General features: G+C 44.5%; 2 long non-coding RNA genes across 2 annotated transcripts in view; both read right to left on the bottom strand.

Moving 5' to 3' along the window:
- Positions 1-557: 557 nt before the first annotated feature.
- Positions 558-4066, bottom strand: LOC144107131 (uncharacterized). Its single transcript, XR_013309225.1, has 4 exons — positions 2685-4066; positions 2522-2586; positions 1801-1907; positions 558-633 (listed from the first exon to the last, which is right to left on the bottom strand). It is a non-coding gene; the product is annotated as an uncharacterized LOC144107131 (long non-coding RNA).
- Positions 4067-5655: 1589 nt separating this feature from the next.
- Positions 5656-27091, bottom strand: part of LOC144107150 (uncharacterized) — a 47577-nt gene continuing 26141 nt past the window's right edge. Inside the window, exons 3-5 of the long non-coding RNA XR_013309234.1 lie at positions 18843-18925; positions 6759-6960; positions 5656-5967 (exon numbers count right to left, since the gene is read on the bottom strand). This is a non-coding gene — a long non-coding RNA (uncharacterized LOC144107150). The remainder of the gene's footprint in view (positions 5968-6758; positions 6961-18842; positions 18926-27091) is intronic.

The following is a 27091-nucleotide window of genomic DNA, read 5'->3' as shown; positions in this document are numbered from 1 at the left end:
TGCCCTCACTTCCGTCTTCAAAATACACAACTCTCGCAGGAGAAACTGATTGGTTCTGGGAAGGCAAAAGTGAAGTACTAAAAATGGGCGCACAAGACCACCTCCACAAACCAACTGTCCTCGCTTACGGGATTCTCTATTTCAAGTTCGTTAACTTTTAGATGCTCTGGACCGCCTGAATGCGTACGTGTCTCCCATTCTAGTTTTTATTCTCTTGTTTTGAAGAATATTAATAATACTGTAACTGCAAACCGAAGACTGTTTTAATACGCAGCCAGCTGCTAGTAATTGATGCTGCCCATTCGTTGACAGGCTACGCATCTGCATGCTGTTTTCCGCCTCGATCTTATGCAGAAAGGTTACAAATCGAGGTCACTTGTAGCTACTAACACCTCTTGAAAGCCATTGGTCTTCAATGAAGCTAGGAAATTAGAGAGCTCATATGTTAGTCTACGAAATGCCCCTGCCGATTCACCCTTGGCACGCGAACCGATAAAAGCATAGTAATGCAAGACCATAAAAGTAAATTTGATAGTAGCTTTGTTACATTGTTATACATACTTTATGCCGAGCAAGGCACTGAAACATCTTGGCCACTGTCAGGAGGTGACTCCACAGGAGACTGCACAGAAACTAATATTTACAACAAACAAAAATCTGTATTTAGTCAGAAACGTTCTCAAAAAGTTTCTTACGCAAAGAAAACTGATGAACGCCTTCTGATGTTGATGTTTGCCAGTGGTAGGCAGCATGTGGTAGCGCTCAGACTTTTTACCTTTGTGATTCTGATGCTCTACATTACATTTAGCTTTTATTTATAAACCTGCTATAAGCTGCAGAGCATTGTTTTGGGTGTGTTTTTTGCAGTCTGATATTTCTTTGTCAAAAATCCTGGAAGAAAGCTGCACTGCACTTTTTTGACAAAGCTGATGTCTTGGTTAATCTGGTATATTATGCCTCCTTAAAATTTAACCTGTAAAAGCAAGCTACCCTCCTGTCTGGGCTTTGTCCTTTCACCTTGTGTTCTGCCAGGCACTTGAAATAGTTTTCATTTACCTGGTGAAGACACAAAACTTTAACCACTCGTTAAGAGCATGCAAGCAAGCAACTCAAATTCTAAGCTGAATGACCTTAATGACTTGAAGACTGAGTGGCGACTACAGCACCGCGTTCCTTGACCAGGGCCAGAAGGGGTCTCATGAAACGAATGAAAAGTTTTGATTACTGTCACCCAAACATTTTTTTCGTATTACCAATCTGAATGCAAAACATGTCTAATTTCATAACAGGGCACAGAAGTAACGAGAGGGTAAATAACACTATGAAGAACAGTGTTTCGCGGTGTCATTCTGGTGTCACTTCTGGACACTATGACCCAATCGACATGTAACCAACTGGCCTACCACTTCGTCCTGACCGAATACAATACTTAAAGCACCAAAATTAAGTTTCATTATTAGACAGAAAACTTGCCCCATTCTTTGAAATTTAAGGCAATTCTATTTAAAATTTCGCACATTTCAAACTGGCGAGTCAACTACAGGCAAATTCAGCATCCTTCATTTAGAGAATCGGGTCTTGTTCATACCAATTTCTGAGCGCGTCAGATATTTCAGAAACAGTGAGCAATGTAACGCATCCACTGCCATTTTATTGCCAACTAATATTCCCATCAGTACAGTGGATTTTTGTTCTCCCAATTGTAACTAACCGCATCACCAAAAAACATCAAAATTTCTAGTATATTACTTTCACAGAACTGGTACTTTATTGTTGCTATTATAACAAGGCACTGCTTACCTTTGTTGGTCAAAGGGTGTTTATGGCAAATCCTTGATTCCGCCTTTAGTCCCAGCCTGATGAACTGCAGCCAAGGACCCGACTCTTCCGCTTCCCATTAACTTTGTCTAAGAGCCAAAATGTTCGTAGTTTCACAATGCACAACCTTGGTGATTTATTTACGTGAAGAACACAATATTTCTCAATAGCACAATGCATACGCCTCACTAACTTTTATTGTGGTCGCTGAGCTCAATTTATGCTAGTCCACTTTTAGTATCCAAGTCAGCACCCTCATGCATCAAAGCGTTATAAATGAGGGAACTAAAGAATTCAAAGTGCACTGTTAATGGCACTTCCTTCCGTCTGTTCTTTTTTGTGACTGAAGCACACAGCTGGCCTTAACTTCATCAACTATAAGTCAAAAATAATACTAAAATTTTGATGAAACAAAATTGATGACCACAGTTAAAGAATGGAGCATACAGCCTAAACAGGCTCCAATCATCAGCTCTTTACTTGGTGCAGTCTTGCACAGAAAGGCAACTTCTGCCAGTAATGACACAGCATTAAACTGATAAACTGACACAGATTTGTTCTGCATTCTTTCTTCACAGAACAAACGTGTTGTACTTCCTCTCTACAAGGCTAAAAGAAGACATAAGTCAGTAGACAGCATATTGTTGCAGCTGACACGCTATGCATATATACTAACTTCACTGAAAAAGCTATACAGTGATACCTTGATTAGATGATGTTGCCAGGTCATCTGTGTCCTGTGCTTTGGCCTGGCTCTCTCGCACGTGTCTAGAACAAAGTCAGGTTAAAATCATTCAATTTCAAGTGCAAATTACACTCAATGAAGTGTAGCAGGTCTGTAATTAAACCGTTCATAATATCTTTACCTGCATTTAGCAGCTTTTGCTTGCCAACCCGTTGAGCGATGGGAGACCTTGTTATCCAGCCCCGCCCTACCGATCCAGCTCGCACTGACGGACAGGAGCCAGGAGCTTCTGGAAGCATATGGGTCCCGTAAATAGGAAACCACCCCGTCTGGTGCCTGCGTGGACCACCGATTTATTTCGACTTAATAAATGTTGATTCATCATCATCATCCGAATTCAGACATATATTTCAATGATATAATCTGTACGTCAATGAATATACAGGAGGTCTCAGAGCACAAAGGCTATACCGGGCCCTCCTGAGGTGCACTCTTTGTGAAGGAGGCATTGGAAAACAAAATGTTGGCCTGGCTCTTTACCTGGCAGGCTAATCCGCGTAAGAACGAAAAAGCACGCACAGGGCGCACGGACAAGTGTACAGAGTTTTTATAGGGTGCATATTTCATATGTACAGTCTTTGTCATAAATATCATGTCCAACGTGCTCATTTCCTAGTCTTACTGTAGGAACTATTCTGTAGCCTCATTGTTCTTAACGTCTCAAAGGTGAGACGAGCTCTCTTTCTCGTCCCTAATTAACTTAGGACGTCTTTATTACGGAGCTTTACTACATGGCTACGACGCCAACCCTGCATATTTTTGACAAAGTGTGCACAATAAACCCTACGCCCCAAACAAATCTTCAAAGGGCCTGTGCTGCCTTTCTGCGCGCAGGCTCCTACCTCAAGGTTCAAGCACATTAGTCAGGCTGAAATTAGAGAACCGATGTTCCTTAATGATGTGCCGATAACCTTTCAATGCGGCTTGATTCAGTCTCCCATTTTACTACCCCTTCAAGCGTTCTGACTGCTTAGCGAATCGTTTTGAGAAACAAACTTTCGACTTGCTGTTAAGATTTCCACGCCGTATATTTTGCAATTTTCTGCCATTCTGTTGCCATCACTGCCGATTTTCACATGACACAAGCAACGCAGCAGTGCCAGCGGCTTGCCTTTGTTTTATTAATGGTTCAAGCGTGTGGTATGGTTTGGGGAGTATAATGTCCCAAAGCAACACTTGGACTATGACTGACACTATGGGGGAGGGAGCTCTAGATTAATTTAGACGACCTGAGATTTTTTAGTACTAATGAAATTCCACAGCACACGGACGTGTCGGCATTTTGTCTTCATTGAAATTTAGTTGCCACAGTCAGTATCAGACCTCATAATGGGCACAATGAATTCATTATTAGAAAGCTACTAAAATTGCTTCATGCATTCTCAGCTTGGAAGTTGATAGCAATGGTAATGACACAAAAAGCATGTATATGCAGCTATCAATCTGAACTGAAATCCACTGCTCGGTTTTACCCAGTTCATTGAATTCCTCTTTTACATGTATTAAAATGCAAATACATTCTTAAATAAGTGTAAGGCCCAAGCCTGTGCACTACTGGGAACCATGCACGTTATAATATCCTTATATTTCCTGTGATGCTAATATTTTAGCACAAGTGGACCAATAAAAACTTCAAATGAGTTACCTCTATTGCCACACTTAATTTGAGCTACAATGAATCGCATAATAGGCAAGAGCAGGGTTCACAAAGCCACGCTAGACCAACCATGCTGGAAAGTATGCATTTAGCAGGAAGCAAATACTGCATGTTTCGATGCTTCGATGAAGTTATCGATATTTGTTAACTAGCCTCCTAGCTAGCACATCTTAGCTGTGTTCTGATGTACTACATCAATTACAGTGCTATGCCGAATAAGCGCTCTTGTGATCCAAAAGCCTATGTTGAAAATTTCTGAACGTGTTACGTGGAGCACCCTGTATAACACATTTTTAATTACCGCTGCGCGTCTACTTCATTCGTATCGTTCGACATAATCTGGCGGACCTTGCCGCACTGAAATTAAGTACCGACAAAGGCAAACTTATAAAGGCATGAATTCTGCAGATTGTAGGTAGCCAGTTATATGTACGTGCGAAGCAATTACCACAAAAATAAAAATAAATCTACAAAATATACACTCACGTACCCAGCGGATGGCCTTAAATGCTTGGCGATACCTATAAAAAATATTTACTGCAGAAGAGAAAAACCACGTCCGAAGTAGAGGTCGCAGCGGGGGCGCGGCAAGCCGTGAGATACAGCTTGAAACGGCGTGAAAAGCCGCAAGGTCCAGAGAAGAGTATGACGTTCTTTGTGACGATTGGGGAAAGAGGGATGCGGAGCGGGCATCTCTGACTGGGTGATGCTCGGTGTTTTGCTCTGGGCGAGGTGGAAGAGAGGAAATTAATAGGATAATATTGGGAAGGGCTCCTCATGCGAACTTCTGTGCGTTTCCAACCTATTTCCAGAGATCGGACATAGAGAGAAAGAGCCCAAGGCATGGTCTACAAAATTACTTGCTATGCAAGCTACATTTCCAGAAACAAAAATCTAAAAGGAAAAATTCGGCAACACAAAAAGACGTCTTCAACTTCGCAAGACAGCACAATCCTGTACCCGAACGTTCGGAAGACTCAGACCGCCGAATCGACTTCGACGAAACCACTAGCTCAGAATTGAAACAAATTACCAAGACAGGCCCGCACTCGGATGTTGGCACATACAAATGACCCAAAACAACGTCAAACGCGTACAAGAATGCCAGCCCCTGTATACGCGCAGGAACTGCGATCTGAATTTCTAAGAACAAATGAGATTAAATGTACCCTCCAATTTTTTTAACGTTTAGTTCAGAAAGCAGATGTTAATTCTAAATGGTAATTTTTCTTCTTGAAGTACTGCCTCGTAGTGCAAGGCTTAAAACGTTAGGGCGCCGACAATCAAACATATACCTGAGCCCAACTAGGTTCCACTTTATCAACGCTAGTCTTAAACCCAAGCCATGTGTTCAGCTGAAGGGCGGCTTCCCTTTACCATAGTATATGGTCCTGCCAAAAAACTCGAGAACTATAAAAGAACTATACTGGCAGGCGGTGCTGTCAGCTCCAGCTCTGGGGTCCAGATACGTCTGGTGTGCAGGACGAGGACGGAATCTGGATACAGCGGATTCCTGGACTAAGGACGCGACCAGTCACCCTGAAGGCGATCATGGAGACATTTTCCATCAATCATTATGTCCCCTAGCGACGAAGAGGAGTTTTCGGCCAGCCCTCATTTCCCGTCGAGTACTGTCTTCTTGAGCGCAGCTGACACAGGATAGGGATGATTGGAGAGGCCTTTGCATCGCAGTGGGCGTAGTCAGGCACATGAGAACCGTCTTCGTGTTGCTTGGCGCTGCTCAGAACTAATATGAAAAAAGCAGAGAAAAATGTTATTTCACTGCAAAAACACTATGCGCTCGCCGATCAACAATCTTGCCATCATACGTACGATCACGGCACAAGTACGTACCTACGTACGACATTGTGCCGTTGCCTAAGAGCACAGCTTACACGAGGCTCAGGTTGTAACGTGGCTGAGCTCGGGTATGCTTGGAGGAGCGTCGCGCGTGCGGCGCGAGAGGTAACGCTTTTAGCCAGCCTATCGTAGCCTGCGCGACGCACCTCCGAAAGTTTTGTATCTTCAAGAATGCGTAGTAATGGAGCAAGATGCAAGTAAAATTTCTTTACAGCTCAAAAGGGCACCTATTTGTTTCACGGTCACAGTCCTATATAATATAGGACTGTGCTTTTAGATTTGAAGGCCACCGTAATACAATACCACGTCATAGGATGGCAGCGTCGTTTATTTAACGACCTGTAAGGTATATCGTTGCGTGTCCCGCGATACCGCCTGCTCGCATATACCGCGCTGTATTCGGAGCTGAAAAATGTCGTGTGACACTTGTGATACACAAACGCGACACAATAAATCGAAACATGATTAAAATAGCATGCATTCGTTGAAGTAGCAGATCGGCGTACGTTGCCGTGTTTCCCTTACGCTATAATAGATACATAGGCATTACAGGTTGTCATTTTTTTCTTTCTTATTGTGTGAAGTGGTGAAATGTTGCAACTGTATTCAGAACCACGTATTCAGAACCGCAGTCCGAATATTAAGAGTACAAAGAAAATGAAGCCAACCAATAATTACCATTGTGAGATCAGAAATATTGATCATTATATCGGGGCAAGTCAGTTCATTTACTGCTACGTTTACAAGGGCGTGATAAGTTGTTGTCTTTTTTGTGTTATCGACAAGCGCAAGGCGCTGTAACATAAATCTCGCAGTAAAATCTGTAGGCGAATCTTTCGAAAATTTTGCCATTTCAGTGTTCTGGATTTTTATGGTCCCACTGAAACCAGAAATGAACTTCAGTTGTCCAGTTCTTTACCGAAGCTTACTACACACTTTCGTACTACATTTTCTTCACCCGTGTACATCCACGAGACTAATAATTAAACAACTTTGAATTGTTTTGCTTGATGAATTGAATTAAGTGCATTTCCTCGAGACCCTAGCGAGGACAGTAGAATTTCAGTTCACATTGTGTTGCTCTCTGTAGAGCGAAAAGTCAAATTTAAGCCATTTTATGACTTAAAATGCAGTGCTTGCATACAAGACAGGACGAATTTTGATACAGTTTGTGCGGTTCCGCAACATTATGAATGGAAAGAAAGGTGTTCTTTTTTTTCACATTCTAGAGGTGTCACCTCATAACAGCAATATTTCGAGTAGTTTAAGAAACTCTCTACCGATTTTAGTATGCCCAAAGTTTAGCCCACGCGCCTACAGAACCGCTTTTTGAAAGCAATGATCTAACGTTTTACAAACGTAGTCAACGCTACACGTCGCCACTAGAGTTACAAAAGGCTTGCACGTAATTTGGAGCGTATCAGCAGACAACTTATGTGTGATGTTCCTTGCTGCTGTGTCGCCAGTTAATCAGTCTGCACACATTCAGAGAGGGAAAAAATTTTCACGTGTTCAGGAAGAATAAAACAGCAGCGCCACCTAGGCACTAAAGCCCACCGTAAGCGCAGTTCGTGAAGAAAAGTGTGCCGCTTGCGTTCCCCTACTCGGAAGGAAGCATGGTCTGGCTACGAAGGTGAACATGCAGCATCCCGCTCTGCATGCAGCGCTTCGCACTCTTTTCCAAACGGGAACTAAACCTTTCAACGCGATGAAACTTAAAGCATCAATGATAGCTAATGTGGTACTTTCCTTACAAAAGAAATTCTTCCATGTTCCCCTTAACAGCACTCGGAGACATCTTGTTCTACATTTTCAGAATGTTTACAGCCCCTACGAGACCTATTCGACCCAATTTTTCTTCGAGCCGCTAATTCATAAGCCACGATTCCCAGGAACTTTTCTGCAAAATGGAGACCCGTTCGCAAACAGTTGGCATAGGTACTCAAGCAACCTTGCCGGAGTAATTGATCCCAGCCTCGCATAATTTCCTCTCCCCATGCCTATGAAGGCCCTCACATAATTTCCAAGTCTACGCGCCAGAGGCGATGCACCACATTTGTAGTGCTTGCGTGCAACATGACTAACGCTGCAAGGAATGTCCTCGGAGGCTCGTAGCCGTATGTTTTACTGCACCTGAATCTGCCATATGACCTCTTGCGCGGTCACGCTAGGCTGCTTTGTCGCCTGTGGTCCGCAGTAGCGTTTACGAATGCTTACTTCCACCCAGCTGGAATAGAGAGCCTCCACCACTTGAGCATTTTGGCGATGATGGGAGAATCGTGCACCTAGACATTTACTGCCCTTGGTTTTATCGTGAACGCGTACTCGTTATCCAGCCCTATGGCCAAAATCCCGGGACTTTGGCCTTAGCTTTAATACGAGCTAGTCAAAGCCATTACAGCACTGTTTAAACAATAAAGGGCACAGGTTGGTGTCAGAAACTGTACACGCTCTTTATGCTTCCTGCGTTCTCGCGGAGAAATGCACCCCACGCTGTTTTTCTCTGCCATTCTGCTGTCTCTTTCTTGCGATCTCTCGACACCTTTCGCCACGTGTACGTTACGTAACCAAGCATTGCCATCTCAGCTTCACCGCCTTTGCACCCCTTTCCTCTCGCTCTCTCTCTTTAGCAAGAATTTTCACAATACCTAAAACTGCATTTTCTTAAGTCCAGAATTTCGTCTTCAACATTCACCCCAATATTTTGTTACATTCATTCGAAGTTTGAGAAGCCTTCAGGCCTTTTACTCATCTCCCCAAGAGTAATAACAACTTTTTACTCTTTTCGGCAATATCTGGATCCCTCCCAATCATAACATTCTATTCGTATCTTTCTGAGTTTATTTGTACAATGGTGCTTGCTCAGTTCAGTAGGCGGTATTCATTTCTATTACCGCGGCGATGTTACACCAATGTTTAAATGAACTGCACACTGCATGATATTATGGCTCATGTTATCATTGCTTCGGTGCAGCTCTCACGCCCTTGTGTAATAGGAACATTTGTTTGAAGGAGATTTTTAATCCCTACACCTTTCTCCTCACTGCTAACCTCCCTGTTGCGTGATTTTTACACCTTCCTATTTCTATCTATCCTTAATCCTGAACTCAAACGTTCATTTTCGGTGCGCAAAAGGAGCCGTATTTCTTTTTTTCGAACCATTCGAGTTATCCGAAGTCAAATATCTTTCTTTTAATCTGCGAAGCAAGTTGATAGTTAACCGACGTTTGGCATTTAGGTGCAAACATAACTAGCACGTCCTAGTGAGCCCGCACATCCTTAAAGTGTGCTTTAAGACATCTGTTATGCTATAACGCGCAAGGTGTCCTCCTTCTGGTGAGACCAACTCAGCCAGGACAGTCGTACTAAGTTGTAAAGTGAAGTTGGTCGTTGTTCGTTATCAGCTTTCACGGGCTAGAAAGTAAGCGAGGAAATCAGAGCGATCGGTTCAAGGAGCAGCTAACGTATGGCGAACATAAAGGTGACAGATAGCAGGTAAGTGCACTTTCAGAATTGCAGGTAACAGATACTACAATATACAAAAAGTTGCGGCAACGAAGCATTATCAAAAGATAGCTACGAAAAAAAAACACGAATGCCTCACTGGGTACAAAGGCAGTCTTTCGATCCGTGGATGCTGACGTGATTCTCCTGTCAAATTACACCTCGCGTCCATTCCCACTTCGCCACTCTGGGGTACAGTGGGCATGAACTGGTAGTCGTGCTGCAACGCTTTCTTCAAAACAGTGTTTATACGCCTCGGAAAAGTAGTCCTAAGCGTTGTTATTTTTAGGTCAGTACCCATCGGTGGCATAAGGAAGTTGTGGCGCCACTGCTTCCAATGAATGCGGCTTAATTCCTGGAAGTACGGCTGTCCGGAACGTGTAAATGCAAGATAAACATTCTTTATTATCTTGCCGCGCGCTTATGAAGGCGTCTTTCGCGACGGAAAGCTCTGTACTTTCTAGAATATATTTTTGAAAATTACAAACAATACTGTGATTGGAATGCATTTTTTGGAATGCATCTTTATGAGAAAAAAGCAAATAAGCAATTACGCTTCTAATGCACTTAGTGGAGCCCATAGCGCACATATCTATACTGAAACGTGCAAGAAAGGAAGGAAAAGGCTCCAGCATAACTAATACATATTTAGAGCACAAGGGGCGACGAAGTGCTTTAGTTCAGGGCTGACGAACGAACGCTATGGTTGGTGCTGTGCGTAAAACTGCGGCTTGAAAAAAACAAAAAAAAGCACTTCGGAAGAGCATGCGCCTCAGAAATGTGCCTATATGTGCCTATGAGAAAGTTTCTGTATAGGGACGGCTACTCTTTATGATAGGCCAAGTGATTTTAAAGCAATGAATGGTAGCGGTTATTCACAGGACGACAGTAATACTCACGCTTGGCTTGTTGCCCCGAAACTGCTGTTGCTGATTGCTTCGAGTGGTTCAGTATGGCTTTTTGATGGAAATAATGTGGAAAATTTGTTTTGCGCAGATATTACACGTACTTTCACCTTCAAATTTTTTTTTTATTTTGTCATGCTGTTTTTCAGCGTTTAAAGTACCTCTTCTTTTTGACTAATCTTCGTAGGGACGAATGCCATCTGGCGGTCTCTCAAATGAACGATTGTGTTCTCGCACTGTGGTCCCATATCGTCAAAGTGGAGTTATTGAAACTGTGCGTGGGTATACTTATTACAAGTTCAGGCTTCACTACATGAAAGAAGTTAAATTTGCTGGCGAACGCCTTGGATTTCCTTGGTGATTACGCCACAAACGCTCGTGACCAATTTGTGGCACAGGAGAGGTCACGTGGATGACAGGTTCTGAGTTTTAACAGCTAACCTGAAGTGTTTGATTGGTCAAGTTATTCATAACAACGTGATTCTTAGCAGATTATGCTATGTGGTTTTCACAGCCAATCTAAAGTGTTTTTTAATCGTGTTTGTGATAACGTCATGATTCACAGAAGCGATCGGCATACTTCTATACATTTCCCTTATTGATGCGTAGTCCGGGATCTGCTGGACTACTGATGTCATTCAAGCCAGACAAGAGGCATTATCATCTGGGCAGCAATAAAATGAAAGGATATTTCAACGCTGATACCTTTATAACGCGCCACTGCGGATGCGTGTTTTCATGCATAACAGTTCACCCACAACCTCCAGCCGCTCAATCAAGAAGGTAGCTTTCCGTTTCGGAGAAGCTCTTAATGCTCTCCGACATGCTCCCGCGTGCGCAACGTTAGCTATCAAATGGAGTCCTTAAATTTAGACAATGTTACAACACCACTAAATGTGGAACATTGGGCGCAGAAGACAGGGTCACCGCTGATATTCTTGGCCGCGACCGGGGTCTGCCACCATCCACTGCGTTTGCGTAGATTATGTTTTCTGTACAAAATGGTCCTAAATGATCAGTTATGCTCTGTATTCACTGATGAAACTCTCGATAACCTCCCTGAAGTCCATTGTCCTAATGATTCTCCCATGAAAAACGTTATCTGTGAGCCGAGTGGAATATTAAAAATCATAGAATCGTTACCAAGTTCATCATCTGCCAATGATCACGGCATCAACCCGAAAATCCTCAAATGTACTAAAGTTCTCTGTAGTGCCTTATTATCTCTAATTTTTCAGCAGTCGCTTTATACGTCCTCACTACCACGCGATTGGCGTTTAGGGAAGGTCATTTCAGTCTACAAAAAAGGTTACAGATCATCACCAGTAAATTACAGACCAATCTCATTAACAAGTGTTTGTGTAAAATCATGGAACATGTAATATATTCCCATACTGCCAAGTTTCTATCATCGCATAATTTTTTTCATCCTAATCAACATGGCTTCCGCAAAGGTCGTTCCTGTGATACACAACTTGCTCTCTTCCTTAATGACATACATGTATCTCTAGATCATAACGTTCCTACGGATGCCATATTCATAGATTTTGAAAAATCGTTTGATAAAGTCCCTCATGCACGCCTCATTTTTAAACTTTGACGCCTAAACCTTCAACCTTTGGTTCCGGATCGAATCCGTGTTTTCTTAATGGACCGTTATCAATTCGTTCATGCTAATTCTCATTCGTCATCACTTTTCCCTGTTCTGTCTGGCGTTCCGCAAAGATCGTCTTACGCCCCCTTCTATTTCTTATTTATATGAATGATTTGCCCTCTAACATCACTTCTAACATACGGCTATTTGTTGACAATTGTGTCATCTGTCGCCCAGTAGTCAACCAGTCCGACATTACCATCCTCCAAGAAAACCTGCTACGCGTCCAAGGGTGGTGTAAAACTTGGCTAATGTCATTAAATTCTGCTAAAACTTCCTTTATTTCATTCAACCGCCGGCGCAATCACCAGGATGCAATTTATACTAATAACAACCTTCCCATTAATTCAGTATATTCCTATTATTATCTCGGCATTCTATTAAGTAAAAATCTAACCTGGTCGCAACACGTGCACTATGTAACTAATTCAGCTAATCAAGTTTTAGGGTGCGTGCGCCGTAACCTTGTCTTAGCACCGCGTTCCATAAAATTGCGTCCTTGCTTACTTAACACTTGTACGGTCGAAATTGGAGTTTAAATGCGTCGCCTATGATCCTAACTATGCTGACCTCATTGACAAGCTCTAACCCGTCTAGAATCGCGCTTCAAGATTAATTCGTGCTAATTTTTCATGCCACACTAGCGTTTCCGCACTAAAGTTTCAGCTTAAGCTGCCCACATTGGCGTGTCGTCGCAAGATCGCCCGCCTTTCCTTATATTATAAATTTTTCATACTTTTAATCAAGAAGTTATTCCTATCGCTCGCGCTCCTCCTATTTTCCGTAATTATCACCCTAACACCGTCTACCCTGTGAAAGCCCGCACCGAAACATATCAACACTCTTTTTTTCCTGAAAACAGCCCGAGACTGTAATGACCTTCCATGTGAAGTGGCAACCATCATCGACTTCAGCAAATTCAAAACCGCCAGCGAAGATAATCTGTATTCATGATAATTGTCTTTGCAGCCCACCCCTCACGTAATGTCCCTTGTGGTTCTTTGAGAACAAATAAATAACACTGCAGCTATTCTTTTGCAACAGCCAAAGGGCTGCGCACAAACAAGCAAAATATTCCAAACAGAAAGTGAGAGAAAATGTTTTTGAGAACTTACGAACCATTTTAATGCTGGCCTGACGCTGCGACTGCCGGGCGATGTGGATAAGGAATCGCCTAACACGCAGAATGCTACGTGCTCTCTAGCGCTAACCTGCCGACTTCGCTGCCTTTTCAGAACTCATCGAAGTCACGAAAGGGGGAGCTACGATCGCGTTACTCAAGCTCCTTTGATCTCTGCTGTTTTCTTTTTTGGCACTTTAGCGTGAAATTTCTTAAACAAGTCCCACAATTTTCTTCGCCTTGTTCTGATGATTGCTGCTTACTTAATTAAATGTTAAAGTTCTCCATCGATATTCTGTCAAGTAGTTTACAGCCTCTATGGCAGCTCAGACAACCTTCCAAAGCTTTAAGAACCTTTTCATCGCCTACATTTAGGCGCATGTTGCGCGATACCAATAACATTTACCTCTTCATAGCCTTTACTCAATGACTGGAGTCATCCTGGAGCTTATCGTGCACTACCTACAATATTTATCTTCTAATACGTATTTGAAACTTACACAATGATCTTGCGATTAGAATAAAGATTGTATAGTATAGTCTCCTTTCATACACCACATGCTCCACGTAAAGTTAGGCAATGATTCAACATGTATCAAGGCACAACAAATAGAGGCAACTTCAACTGCGTTGTTTACCATTGCAAGGCATGTCAAAACATTTTTGTATTTTGTTTCAAATAAATAAATAAATTAATTCAAAACACCATATCTTGTCTATGCATTTCAGGTAAAAGTTAAATCCGAAATTGTACACCGCCCCAAAACATGTGTAAATCAAAGCTTTTTACTTTGATGTTTAATAGAGATACGCTTTGTCGGCATTGAAAAGAAAGAGTGCGAGATAAGAAATAAAATTATTGGTGAAAATGTGCTATCCCGCCGCGATATGAGCGCTCTAAAATGTGAAATTCATGGACGTACCCCTGTTAGATGGTGGGAAGAATGTGACGGGTAGGGCCAAGGAAATGGGCCCTGCTAGCAAAATTGAAATTGCCCGTGTAGCACAAAGTCGCTATGAGGTGGAGGCCTATGCGGGTCGGAACTGGGGCCCCTGTGGGCAGCTCATGTTCTGCGTCTTCGAACTACATGGGTCCTTATGGGCTGCTCGAAAATCATCCGGTGTGCCCCACTTCAGACCTATTCGTATGTCCTGTGCGGCTGCTCACAATCCGCTCACATCACCGAATGGGACCGAAGCAGGTTCTGCAAGGGCAAACCAACATTGGGCTTACCCACATACTCCATATGGGGGGCTGACATTGGTACTCATTCATTCATTCATTCATTCATTCATTCATTCATTCATTCATTCATTCATTCATTCATTCATTCATTCATTTATTCGTTCATTCACTCATTCATTCATTCATTCCTTTATTTATTGATACTGCCAGCCCTTCTCAGGCTATTACAGGAGTGGAAAATATAGTAAATACACATTCAAAACAAGGTTAATTTCACAACTACGACATAGACATAAAAGACGTAAAGGAAAAATGAAACAGTAGATAAGAAGACGCATGTGCTGAGGCAGAAAAATTATATTGTTTCATTACTGTCAAGGTATGATTTCAGGCATTCTAGAAAGACATCGAGAGAATTAATATTTACAATGGAATCAGGCAGCATGTTCCATTCATTAATAACACGAGGAAAAAAGCTATACTTAAAACAATCATTATAAGAACGCGTCACATTAATGTACATGCTATGGCGATGCCATGATGTCTCATTAGGCTGTATTGCAAAATAAGGTGAAGTGGTGATATTAAAGTGGCCATGAATTAAGAGGTAAATTAACTTCAGCCTATAAACCTCTGTGTAGTATTCGAGAGTTTTAAGGTTTGCTAATTTACATAATTCGGTTGCTGAATCAGTTCGCGATATTTATTGAAAATAAACGAAAAGCGAGTTTCTGAACTTTCTCAATTTTTATTTTGTTAGACGCGGTATACGGATCCCAAACAATTTTGCCATATTCAATTGCAGGTTTTGCGAGGGTTTTATAAGTGAGTGTTCTTAAATCAAGAATCACATTACGGATTTTGCGTCTTAGAGCCCATATATATTGATTGCCTCGGTAACGTTGGCTAAAAAACGATTATTTTAATGATGACACGCGCAAGGCACAGCGCGAACAGGCCATGTTTGTATTTTGCATACTAATGAAATTTTCACAAATAGGCTGTGTTGTGTGATTCAAAATTTGCCCTACAATGTATCAATTCTGCTTTACGCCATGGCAATCATGAGGAGATCACTGCGGAGATAAGACATCTTGAAAACCAGGCGCTGAAAGAGGGTTATGACATCATCTTCCAGTGGCTACCAGGACACAGTGGCATCGTCGAAAACTACCCAGCTGACGCCGGAGCGCGATTGGCCCACGGCAGTACCAATATTTTCCAGGTACCACTGAAAAGAGTCGACCGGCGAGACATAGCGAGTGCTTGGACGAAATGACATTTTAGCGTCATGGCATGCCGTTTGCACCGCCTCGATCCTTTACTTCAACTCGATCCTGCTTCCAGCCTCGCCCGCTGCTATGCTACTTTGTTGTGTCGCCTGTGGCTGGGAGTGGTGTTTACAAATGCCTAATCCCATTTAATCGCAATGGCAGACTCTGCTGCAAGTGAGAACTACAGATGCTACGACACAATTGAGCACCAGCTTCGTGAGTGCCCTGGTTTGAACGTGAGAGCTTCCTGGCTGCAACGCTCCGCCGCTTCGATCCGCGGCCCCTTAATGAAACCACGATTCTGGGCCCTTGGACTAAACCTTCATCGCAGGGGTCAGCTGTGAAGGCGCTTCTCAAGTTCCTGAAGAACTAACGAATGAGTTCCAGGTTGGAAACTTTCCGTGTGAATGCCCTGCGTACCGCGTTAGACACGTGGATGAGCGATTCCTCTTTCCCCTCTCCCCTTCTGTCTATCCCCCCGTTCCCCTTTTCACATATAGAGTAGCATACTGGGCGTCACCTAATTAAGCACACTACCCTTTCCGTTCATCTTTCTCGCCCTCTTTCTAAAGAAGTTTTTGCCGCAACTGAAAGAAGACAGAAAAACGTGCACGGTGCTTTCTTTTGGTTCCGGCTGCGCCATAATCACTGCCACGTGTAGATAGGGGAGATTCTCAAGAGACAAGCGTCCCAAAAAACGCGTCCACTGAAGCCTCGATGACTTTACCAACAAATAACCTGCGTTCCAAGAATTCCCCGCCACAATCGGTGACAGCACTTTGACAGCACTTGTCAGAAAATGTTTATTGAATATTGGTGTAGTAAGCCCAACGAGTGGCAAGGAAATCATAAAAAAATTAAATCTTCATTATGACAGCGCAGGTGGCGTTCTCCGATGTCGACCAAGCCTGTGACAACGGTCGATTGTCGGGTAATGCATCATCAGTTTCTAAGGAAAAAGCCGCGAAACATTAGCTAATGTCTTCGCTTTAGTTTTGCTAGACGGTTCATGAAAACTGTGCAAACATTTACTGTTTCGACGGGGCCTGTTTGCTATTTCGTCATTCTTTGAAAGGAGCCGCGTCACATTTGTCGAAAGTGATGTCAGCTCTGCGTATAGTTTGTAGCACGCGTTGGTCACTACAGGGGCGTTATCTACTGCGATTACGCGTTTTTCTGTGTCATCCAGGCTTCAATTTATAGTGACTGGTAGAACCATCCAATTCACCATTTCGCGTGACAAGCTTGTTAGCAGTGGCTGTTAATGCTTTTATTTCATTTTGTACTTCGTCAGACAAAGAGCTAGAGAAGAGAAGTGAAGATTCTAGAGAAGCTAGATGGGTTTCAAACGCCTCAAATCGGAAGTCAACAGACGTCTTAGGATCGCCAATATCGTGCGTAATTCGGTTCTGGTCAACAACGAGATCAGCAAACATGTCATTGCGTTTAGAGTGGTCGGCATTGTGCAAGCTAGTAGCCGCAACTGGCCATCTGTCGTCGGCAGAGGAAGACCCGGATCGTGTACCTATAACCGAGTTGGTTCGAGCGTTCTTTCTAGGCCTGGATTCGTCTCAGCATCACCACTCAACAGAACGCCGCTGGCACGATGCACTAGCTCCACCGGTGAAAGGCAAGATCAATGAATGATTCTGAAGACTAATTACCGCAAGAATTGGAACAAATCCAACACTGAACAAAAGGAATTAACTTGGGGCGGTGCACGTCCTGATAGGCACTAATCTTACTACAGAAGCTTATGGCGGATCTCATCGGCTGTTGCGAAAAAATGTCACTAAACTTTCTAGGTGGCGAAAAAATAACCTTCTACGCATTTACCCATTTTTTTTCTTTAACCCTTGAGAAAACCTGCAGACAGACGCCACAGCAGCCACCGCCATTTGATCTTGGGAATGTGTTGCTGTATGGGCCCCTTTTCGCAAAATTCATTACTTTCGCGCACCATCTGGTTAGAGGATGATCCGGATCAGAAATTTTTTATCCTAGCCTTTCGCACTGACAAGCTGTCATTTTTCAGGTGGGCACAGGACTTGTAAACGGCTGAAAGAATAAAAGAAAGCACAAAACCATCTTTTACTACCTTGCAGTGGCCTTAATTATAACCTCGTAAAGCTTTCACGGTTCGTGCACCAGACTGCCAGCCACGCTGCTAATAAATGTGATATATAATAATGAGCCAACAGAGGTCCAGATTGTTATTAAAAGACTGCAGGAGCACTACAGTTACTATAAAAATAACTCATCAAAATCATCCGTTGATCTTGCCCTACACAGTCGCTCGTGTGGTTACATCCCGATTTTTTTCGAATGCAGCCATCCTTGTATGGTATGAGAACCAATTGGCAACAGAAATAATCGATGCATTTTACGTGCACCTTTCTGGGGATACTTGCGTTAGTCGCCCATCAAGCATGGTTCCACAGAATGAACTAGATTTCTTAATCAGTGCATATCTCGGTTAACAGCACAAATAAGAATGCGTCCATGGTTATCTTCCTCAACCTAGAGCGTTTAATTTGTTGTTGCACACGTGCGCAGCTAGATTGCGCCTTGTTTGCCAGATTTCGTGTTTTTTTGCAAGATTGGCGCCATATATGTTCTTCCTTTCCTGCAATGAGATTCAATTGCAGTCGGCGCCTCTCTTATCTAAATCTTCCTTCTGTCGGTGTTTGAGGCGCTATTCAGAAAATAAATATTACGAAAAACTCCCATTCTTCGACTGTTTCGTGTGTTACTCCGCTATGCATAGCCAGCGCGGTTCAGGAAACAATTTTTAGAGCACTTCGCGGTCGACTTGAGTGATAAAACTTAGGAGCACCGTAAAAAAAAAAACGTAGAGAAGCACAAACAGAAATTCATAAAAATGTACTTTTTCGGCAATATTTTTTTTTATTTTTACGAAACGGTCCCCCCTAAATGATCTCTTACGATTGAATCTGGCAAAGCTCCCCATTAAACATTCTTATTTATTAGATGCACCTTGCCGAAGGCTAACCCGGTATCAGACTAACTGCTTCGATTTATCTTCTATCATTAGTTTCATATTTCTCAAATAGCTCTTTTAAAGGTTCTATTTTTTCCCAATTTGATGTTATACTTACGTGCCATTTGCCGTAGTAAATCCTTGAAAGTGCAAAATGGACCCTGGAGACAGGAATTTTCGTTCATCATCCCAAAGTATACCCTTTGGTCGTTAAAAAGAATGAAAAGTACATATTAGTTAGTCACCCGCAGTAAATCTCCTGGTGTAAATTCCTAGTTGTGCATAAAGAAATGCCGGAAAAGTTATACTCTATGATTATTTTGCTGAAAGCGCAAGGCTGCGGTCCCCGCGGCTAGTACGAATAAATTTATCTCCACAAAGGCTCGCTTCTGCAGATAGTACAGAGAGATCCTGCGGACACCGCTGTATCGCACCCGCTGAATTCGCCAATTGGCAACTCATTATGACGCTCAGTGCGCCGCTTCAAATACCTCGCCTAGTGCTACCGTAAAACAAACACTACAGGTGCCGGTGTCGCCGTACTCTTCGAAGGGAGCTGCGCACGTTACGTTGCTTATCCGTGACACCTGTGGCACTAACACTACGAGGGCGGCGGGATTTGGGTGACATCGCAGCGCGGGCCAAGTCGTTGTGGTACCGGCAAAAGATGCTGCTGTTCTCTTCAATCGGCTACTATGTTTACTGTAACTGTGCCTTATAAGGGAGCCTACAGCTCGTCGCCATCGTAAAGCATAGCACTACACGCTGACCGGGCGAGTAAAGTGCAGGGCGGTCTCCTTTATTTTCGTTTTCAGCTTTTGTACTAAGGTGGGTTGGATGATCGTTCTTAATCTACTCTTAATGGGCCTACACAGCCAGCAAGCACGAAAATTACCACTTGAGCAGCGCTGACTTCGAAATGCAATCATTATATGCGCCTTCAATTATGCAGCTGAGTCCCTCCCATTCTCCAGGTTGCAGCAACTGAACAGAAGTGAACACAGCCACTGTATAAAATGTGATAATGTGATGATTTCACCAGCAATAGCAGCAATAGCTGGTAAAATGGTGCGTGCGTGCGTGCGTGCGTGGGGGGGGGGGGGGGGGGGGCGGACGGGTTGACAAGCCCTTTCTTTAAGTAGAGAGTTATTTTAAGTCGACGTGTCGCGCAGAGCGTGTCCTTTCCGGAGAAAGCATTGGATACGTCTGAAACATCCACTCAAAATGAAGATTCTCAACCTCGCATTTTACCTCTAGCAACCAAATACGTTTATCTTTCTATGCTACATACATACATACATACATATATATATATATATATATATATATATATATATATATATATATATATATATATATATATATATATATATATATATATATATATATATATATATATACAGGCTGTTTCAGCGAACACTTTTAAAAATTTTCCAAAATAGGCTTTCTGCGTTAAAATTATTGCTTTTGCGCCTTAGCATTACCAGAGTTCGCGAACACCAGAAAACCGGCGAATAGTCTTACCTACTAAGCTCGTTAACCGAATATTATTAGATAACTTTTTAATTATTAGGAGTTATGTGCCTCGTTCCACATAGAGATTTGTAGCCGGTCGTTAGTAACACGCAAAACAGTTTTCAGACTTTCGAAAACGCGATTACCCTTCACGCTATGGCTCGACAAAATTTGGCTACATGGTGCGAAAATACGTGCGCTTTCCAAAGCATGCAGGCAATGCAACCCCTCCACTGCACGTAACCAGTCGAAAAATTCAAATTTCGTGGAGCCAGAGCGCGAACGAAAATAAAAATTTATAAGTGGAACTTATGTGGAACACGGTGTTAATAGTGGAACAGCCAGATCGTCGTTTTTTCTCGAAACGGCTATGCGGAACATAGGTTCTAGTTACTTAATGGCGCGTTCCAGATAGAACTAGGCCACTGCTAACGAGATAAAAAGGTGGCGAGCGCCACGAAGGCAGACTTCTTTTTTCTTTCGCCGCTGGGCACGTGACCGGAAGGCACGTGATAAGTGGGAGCCAATGGCCTGAAAGTTCCCGCCAGGAGCGGGGCTGCCGCTCTCTTCGCCTCACCTGGCGGCGGCGGCCCTGCGTACGTTCGCTCTGTATTTTCGCAATTCGTTCTCCATAGTTCTCATAAAGGGCTGTTTCCTAGCATAGCAACACGCATACTGCCTTCAACTTGGAGTTTATAGCTGTTCTGCAGATCGATACCCCAGAGCTGTTAGCCGCAAGCATGGTTTCGACAGCGGTTTTCATCACGGCCTCGCCAGCTTCCCCGCTGACCAGTGGCCATCATAATATTCCTCTTTACGCCGCCGCTTCTTCGGAGGCCCGCAGAAAACCTTTCGCCACCCGTGCGTTTGTCCCTTCGTGCGGCGCGGCCACTTCTACTTCTTCGACTCGCTCTGCTGTGCCATTTGTCGACCCGCTCTCTGTCAGTTCGACATTTAAACATTACAGGCATAGTATACTATTATGCACATTAAGCCATTGTCCCGTCCTCGATCTCCAAGTTAACAGGATCCCTGTCCTTCCGTCTTCCAATCTATCAGGCTACATCCTATTACCACTCCTTTTCCCGTCAAAACTTTCCTGTATCCAGCAGTTAACCGCCTGTGTCTTGGCCACTCCTCCGTAGTGGGTGTGTGCCAGCAACGCCTGAGGCCTTCCTTGTCCACCCTCAACTTAACCAGGGTGGGCCTAGAAGGGCACTTCCCTTCGTCGAACCGGTTCGCTGTGCCGCAGTGAACACAAGTGGAGACTGGATTGAAACGAAAGCATTGCCCCCTCCAAGTGACGACGGTAGTGTGCGTAGATGCAGGTTTAGTAGCCTTTTCTTCTCTGTCGACCACCAGTGCTACATGTTCTGAGCCATCGATCAACTACACTAGCGTATGGAGTGTCGTTGCGTTGGAATACTGTTTCGGCATGGTAAGCGCTTCGTAGAGCTTATCTTAGATCTGTCTCTGGAAAGAATAGCTGGTTTCGATAAATATGCATCTTTTGTGTGACTGTCAGGCAAGCAAGCACATTTTTTTAGGTGCGGAAGTAGTTCTAGTTGCATTCTCGGCGAAATACGTGGAGTGAGTCTAGCGCGAAAAGACAAGGACCACAGGAAGATACACAAAGACAAGCGCGTATCTTCCTGTGGTCCTTGTCTTTTCGCGCTGTTCTTCTTGAACATGGCATACCAACTCGCCCAAGCATCAGTCCTAATGAGTCAAGCCTCGTGGCGGGTCAGGTTACTCAATTTGCAGCAGCTGTTAAAACCATTGGTTTCGGTTTTTGAGGAAAGGAAATGGCGCAGTATTTGTCTGACACCAGGGGGGAACCCTAACCACTCCGTAAGGTAAGGGAGGAATGTGGAAGTGAACGAAGAAAGTGGTGCCATAGTGGAGGGCTCCGGAATAATTTCGACAGCCTGGGGATCTTTAACGTGCACTGACATCGCACAGCACACGGGCGCCTATGCGCTTCGCTTCCATCGAAACGCGGCCGCTCTGGCCAGGTTCGAACCAAGCAGTTCAGGCTTAGTAGCCTAGTAGCGCCCTGACCTCTGAGCAATCGTGGCGGGTCTGCAAAGACAGCTGCGAAGAGATTTTGCAATGGCCCTGAAGGTTGGAGTTGTGACTATGGGTATTCCATGCTCAAATATGTGATGGACTACTCGAAGCTTGACCTTGATATCACTTTAGCCAAAATTGACGAAAGTTAAACAGTTGTTTCCTGACAGGTAGTAGGCACGTCCGCAATGTGGCCTGCGCCCAAATATGGCACGGAGCACCGAAATTTGACGTTGCAGTGACTGGATTAAATCGGCGAAAATTGAATGTTGGGTTGCTAAGATAAAGCATGGCGCGACCTCTACGTAGCCCATGGCGAAATAGGCAGGCGCAAATGGAATGTTTTTTCTTCGAATGACCTTGGCCGCGTTTGCGACCCGGTGAATGTGGGGGTTCTTGGGTGAAATACAAGCCTGACCTAATCTCAAAATAGGATTGGCCTGCCTCCTAATATGGTTTTCGCCGTTCCCCTAAATTTGTGTGGCCCACCCAGAAAAATTCGAAAATTGTGTTGTCCCACATTCAGAACCGACTTAGGACACCAGAAAGATAGGCTTGGCCCCCACCAGAATATTTTAAAATTCAGTTCACCCACGATCGGTACCGTCGGGACACCTCCAGAATTGGTCTGGGCCACTCCAAAAATTTGCGTGACCCCCAAAATTTGGGTGTCTCATCGTGCCGTCGCACAATATTTCGTGCTTGGCAATGCTAAACCGTTAGTCATTTTTTTATTTCTCTACATCGGAGGCTGTTCATAACTGCATACTTTGAAAAACAAGGGTATTTTTGTCACGATCTACGAGCGTATTCTGAACGCTCAGCGCAGCTGGACTGTACTGCATCGAAATATGATCGACATTCGCTTTGAATGACGTGCTTTGCCACACCGGTTCCGTTTTATGTTGTTTTCGAGTTGGATCATTCATCATTGTAACGTTTTAAATGGTTCTGAATTGAGAGGCGTCTGTCTAACACGAAAATTTCCTTCGAGGTCCGACCTCGGTCAATATATTTTCGCTACATAGGCAATACCTTACGAAACAAATAAATTCGGAAATTATCTACGATCACCATTTTCTGGAGAATGTTGCTAACGGACAACAATAAACTAGCTCCATATTTGTGTATATAAGTTCTTGCCATTCTTGGGATGCAACTCGTAGTGGTTATTCGCTTTCTGTAAACGTCTGTTTGTCAGGATTTCAAAGAGAAGCATTTGTTGCGCGCAATGTTTGAAACATATTGAAGCGGGTAGACGACGACGACATTGTGCGAGTGAAGGAGTGACGGAGACGAAGGCGACAACAAAATTCTGCAGTATTTTACAAAATGATGCAGCAGACTTTTTGGCAAAATCAGCTCTAAATGCACCTGTTGCCTGTAGCGTCCCTAATCTTGTTCTGTTCGGAATGACTCGATTTCAGTGTTTTCAGTTTATAACCGCCATGTACAACGATCCCTTACTGTGTACTGTTAGCTACCAACATCTCATGTACCCATGGACGGTTCGTGCATGTAAAACCCAGCAGCGTGAGGTAGTGATGACACTCATGCGGTGCAGGATTCTCCGTTTATATCGTTACTTAAGTAGATCCGGCTTCCGTCCCATAAACATTTGTGCGGCTTGTGGCGAATTCGAAACATTGGAGCATTTCATACTCTCTTGCCGAAGGTTTGCACATAGAGGAGAGCACACCTATAAATTTCCATTACAAAGTTGGGACTCACTTTGTCGGTTCCCCTCCTCCTCTCTTTCGGCGCGAGCTCCAGGGGTTTTGCCTTGCAACACCGAGTACCTCCACAATTATATAACAGCTACCGGCAGATTCCCTTGCTAATTGTTTCCAAAATTTCCGCATTCAGAAGAGCGTTTGGGTATTTTCATATATTTAATTATTTAATTCTCAGATATTCTCTCCCGGTATTTTGTTTCTTCATTTTCTTTTAACTTACTCTGAAATTTCACCCAAGGCAATCATTAGCTTGACACCAGTTTACCCTATTCTATGGGGTCTCCCCACTGAACCCTGGCCTATCCCCCGTCATGGGTATGTGCCATGTCACGAAGGCAACAACAACAAGTTCTGGCTGTTAGTTGAGTTTGGTTGTTGTATGATACTGGTGGGATTAATTCTGGCTGTGTCCTCAGTGACGCTCACAGCAGTTCCTTCGCTTGTGTAAATAGCTGTAAATATATTCTTTCCCGCAACACACTTGGTGGAGGTGCGTCTTTCCCCTACGCCTAAAAACAGCAGGGCTCCGCAGCGGCCGCCAGCTGTCTTCACTAATCATGACCCAAGACGCCTCTCAGCAAACATCACCACCGGCCATGACATCGCTCGTTCTTTCTTCCCCTCGTGACCCTGGGACATTTTCTGGCACCGACAACGTTGACGTCGAGGACTAGATCTACATGTACGAACGCGTGAGTACATACAATCGCTGCAACTGTCATCTTCTATTTAAAAGACACCGCCCGAGTCTGGTACGAAACTCACGAAGATGACTTGACCAGCTGGGACGTCTGCAAGCAAAAACTGCGCGACCTGTTTGGACGGCCGCTCGGCCAAACACTCGCCGCTAAGAGGGACTTTGCATCCCGAGCTCAAACTTCTACGGAATCCCATGTTTCCTACATTCAGGACGTGTTGGCCCTCTGCCACAAAGTTAACAATACCAAGCCCGAATCTGACAAAGTGGGTCACTTGTGGAAGGGGATCGCCGACGATGCCTTCAACTTTCTCCTCTACAAGAATTGCACTACAGTCGACGGCATTATAAAGGAATGTCGCCGCTTCGAGGAAGATAAAATCAGGCATATAAGCTAGCTGTACACACACCTCCCAACACAGCGGCGACTTGCTCATTGAAGACCTGCTGCACCGACAAACTTCAGCGCCTTCAGAAAATGTTACCCGCATCATTCGACCCGAACTCCAAGCTATGTCCCATGCCTCCCTGCATCTACATGATTGCGACAACCAATTGTCCACCATCTCTATGGTACAAGCCGTAGTCCGTCAAGAGCTTGCGAACCTTGGTATCCAGCCCGTCAGCCCCGTACGTCCTTCATCACCAGCCGAAATCACTGCGATTTCTCCTGAACGCCCTGCGCACTTCGCTCCACGTTGACGTCACCCTAACGACTGGCGAACACCGTACGACAGGCCTATTTGTTTCCTCTGCCACCGCATTGGCTACAGCTACCGTCACTGTCGCAATTATTTGTCCCGTCGTCGCACATACAGTCCTCTAAGCTCTCACCGCAACGACGAACAGCCCAGGCACTTCACGTCCCCTCCAGCCCAGCACAGTGATACTGTCGACGACGGCCAGATTTCTCGCTCCCGCTGCTCCCCGTCCCCTTTGCGTCGGCAGTCTCTTTCGCCCCTACGCCGTCGCTCCTCTCCTGGCCCCTGCAGATTCTCGCAAGCGGAAAACTTTACGCTGCAGTGTCTGGAGGTGATGCTGCTGTACAGCCGCAGTCCCAAAATCTCGCTTAGCCCTCCGTTCACACCAGAATTTCCTCGCTATTCATGTCGATGGAGTCCCAGTGAGAGTCCTTATCGATACGGGCGCGCACGTGCTCGTCATGAGTTCAACCCTATACGACGCCGTCTCAGAGAAGTACTGACCCCTGCACCCACCACAGTTCTCCGCGTTGCCGACGGCGGAACGCCTCCTGTGGCTAGACTAAGCACAGCCCGCGTGACCATATCCAGCCGCCATGCATCCGTTCTATTCTCTGCTCTGGACCAGTGCCCTCGTGACGTCATTCTTGGCCTCGACTTCCTATCTGGGCATTCATCCCTCATCAACTGCGCCACCAGTGTTGTCCAGCTTGGCCTTCCCCTTTCTGCTGTGTCGCCGTCCCCAGCTGTACCTCGTCTTTGCGCTGTCGACTTTGTCCGTCTACCGCCTCAAGCCTCAACTTCCATTTCTTTCTCATCTGTTCCCCTGTCCCTCATCTTTAAGCAGCGCGAAACACAGGACAAGAGGAAGAAACACGAGACGACACGAGCGCTATTCTAAAAACTCAGTTGTTAGAATAGCGCTCGTGTCGTCTCGTGTTTCTTCCTCTTGTCCTGCATTTCGCGTTGCTTAAAAATGAATACATTTCAACTCGCCCAGTTTTCTGTTCTCGTTAACCCCTGTCCCTGATGGTCCCTACGTAGTCACTCCGGACCTTGACGTCGCCCTCTCGCCAATTATTGCGCTTGCGCACACTGTCTGTACAATGTCGGCCAACCGAGCGTACCTTCCGGTTCTGAACTTTCGCTCGTATATCCAACCGCTCCCGCAAGGCATCTCACTCGCCACGCTGTGCCCTGCTACCGAATGTGTCATATCAGTGGCGGACTGCTGCTTACCTTCCACTCATCAATGCCTGTTGCCTGCGGCCACATTAACAGAGAAACCAACGGACAACTACGCGGACATGATCTCTTCTGACCTAGCGCCGATGCAAGCTCACGATCTTAGGTGCCTCTTATCATCTTTTCGCGACATCTTCTACTTTGATGCCCGTGGTTTGGCTCGTACCTCTGTGGTGACGCATCGCATAAACACCCGTGATCCCGCTCCTCCACACAGACGTCCTTACCGCGTGTCCAGCGCAGAACGCACCACCATAAATCAAGAAGTGGACAAGATGCTCGCAAAAGACATCATCGAGCCCTCATCAAGCCCTTGGGTTTCACCAGTTGTCCTGGTAAAAAAGAAGGACGACAGTTGGCGCTTCTGCGTTGATTAACGGTACCTAAACTACATCGCAAAAAA

This window comes from Amblyomma americanum, chromosome 10 (assembly GCF_052857255.1).
Source record: "Amblyomma americanum isolate KBUSLIRL-KWMA chromosome 10, ASM5285725v1, whole genome shotgun sequence".
In the NCBI taxonomy this organism is placed as follows: domain Eukaryota; kingdom Metazoa; phylum Arthropoda; class Arachnida; order Ixodida; family Ixodidae; genus Amblyomma; species Amblyomma americanum.
Note: the sequence above shows the minus strand (reverse complement) of the source record. Positions and strands in the feature narration are given on the sequence as shown.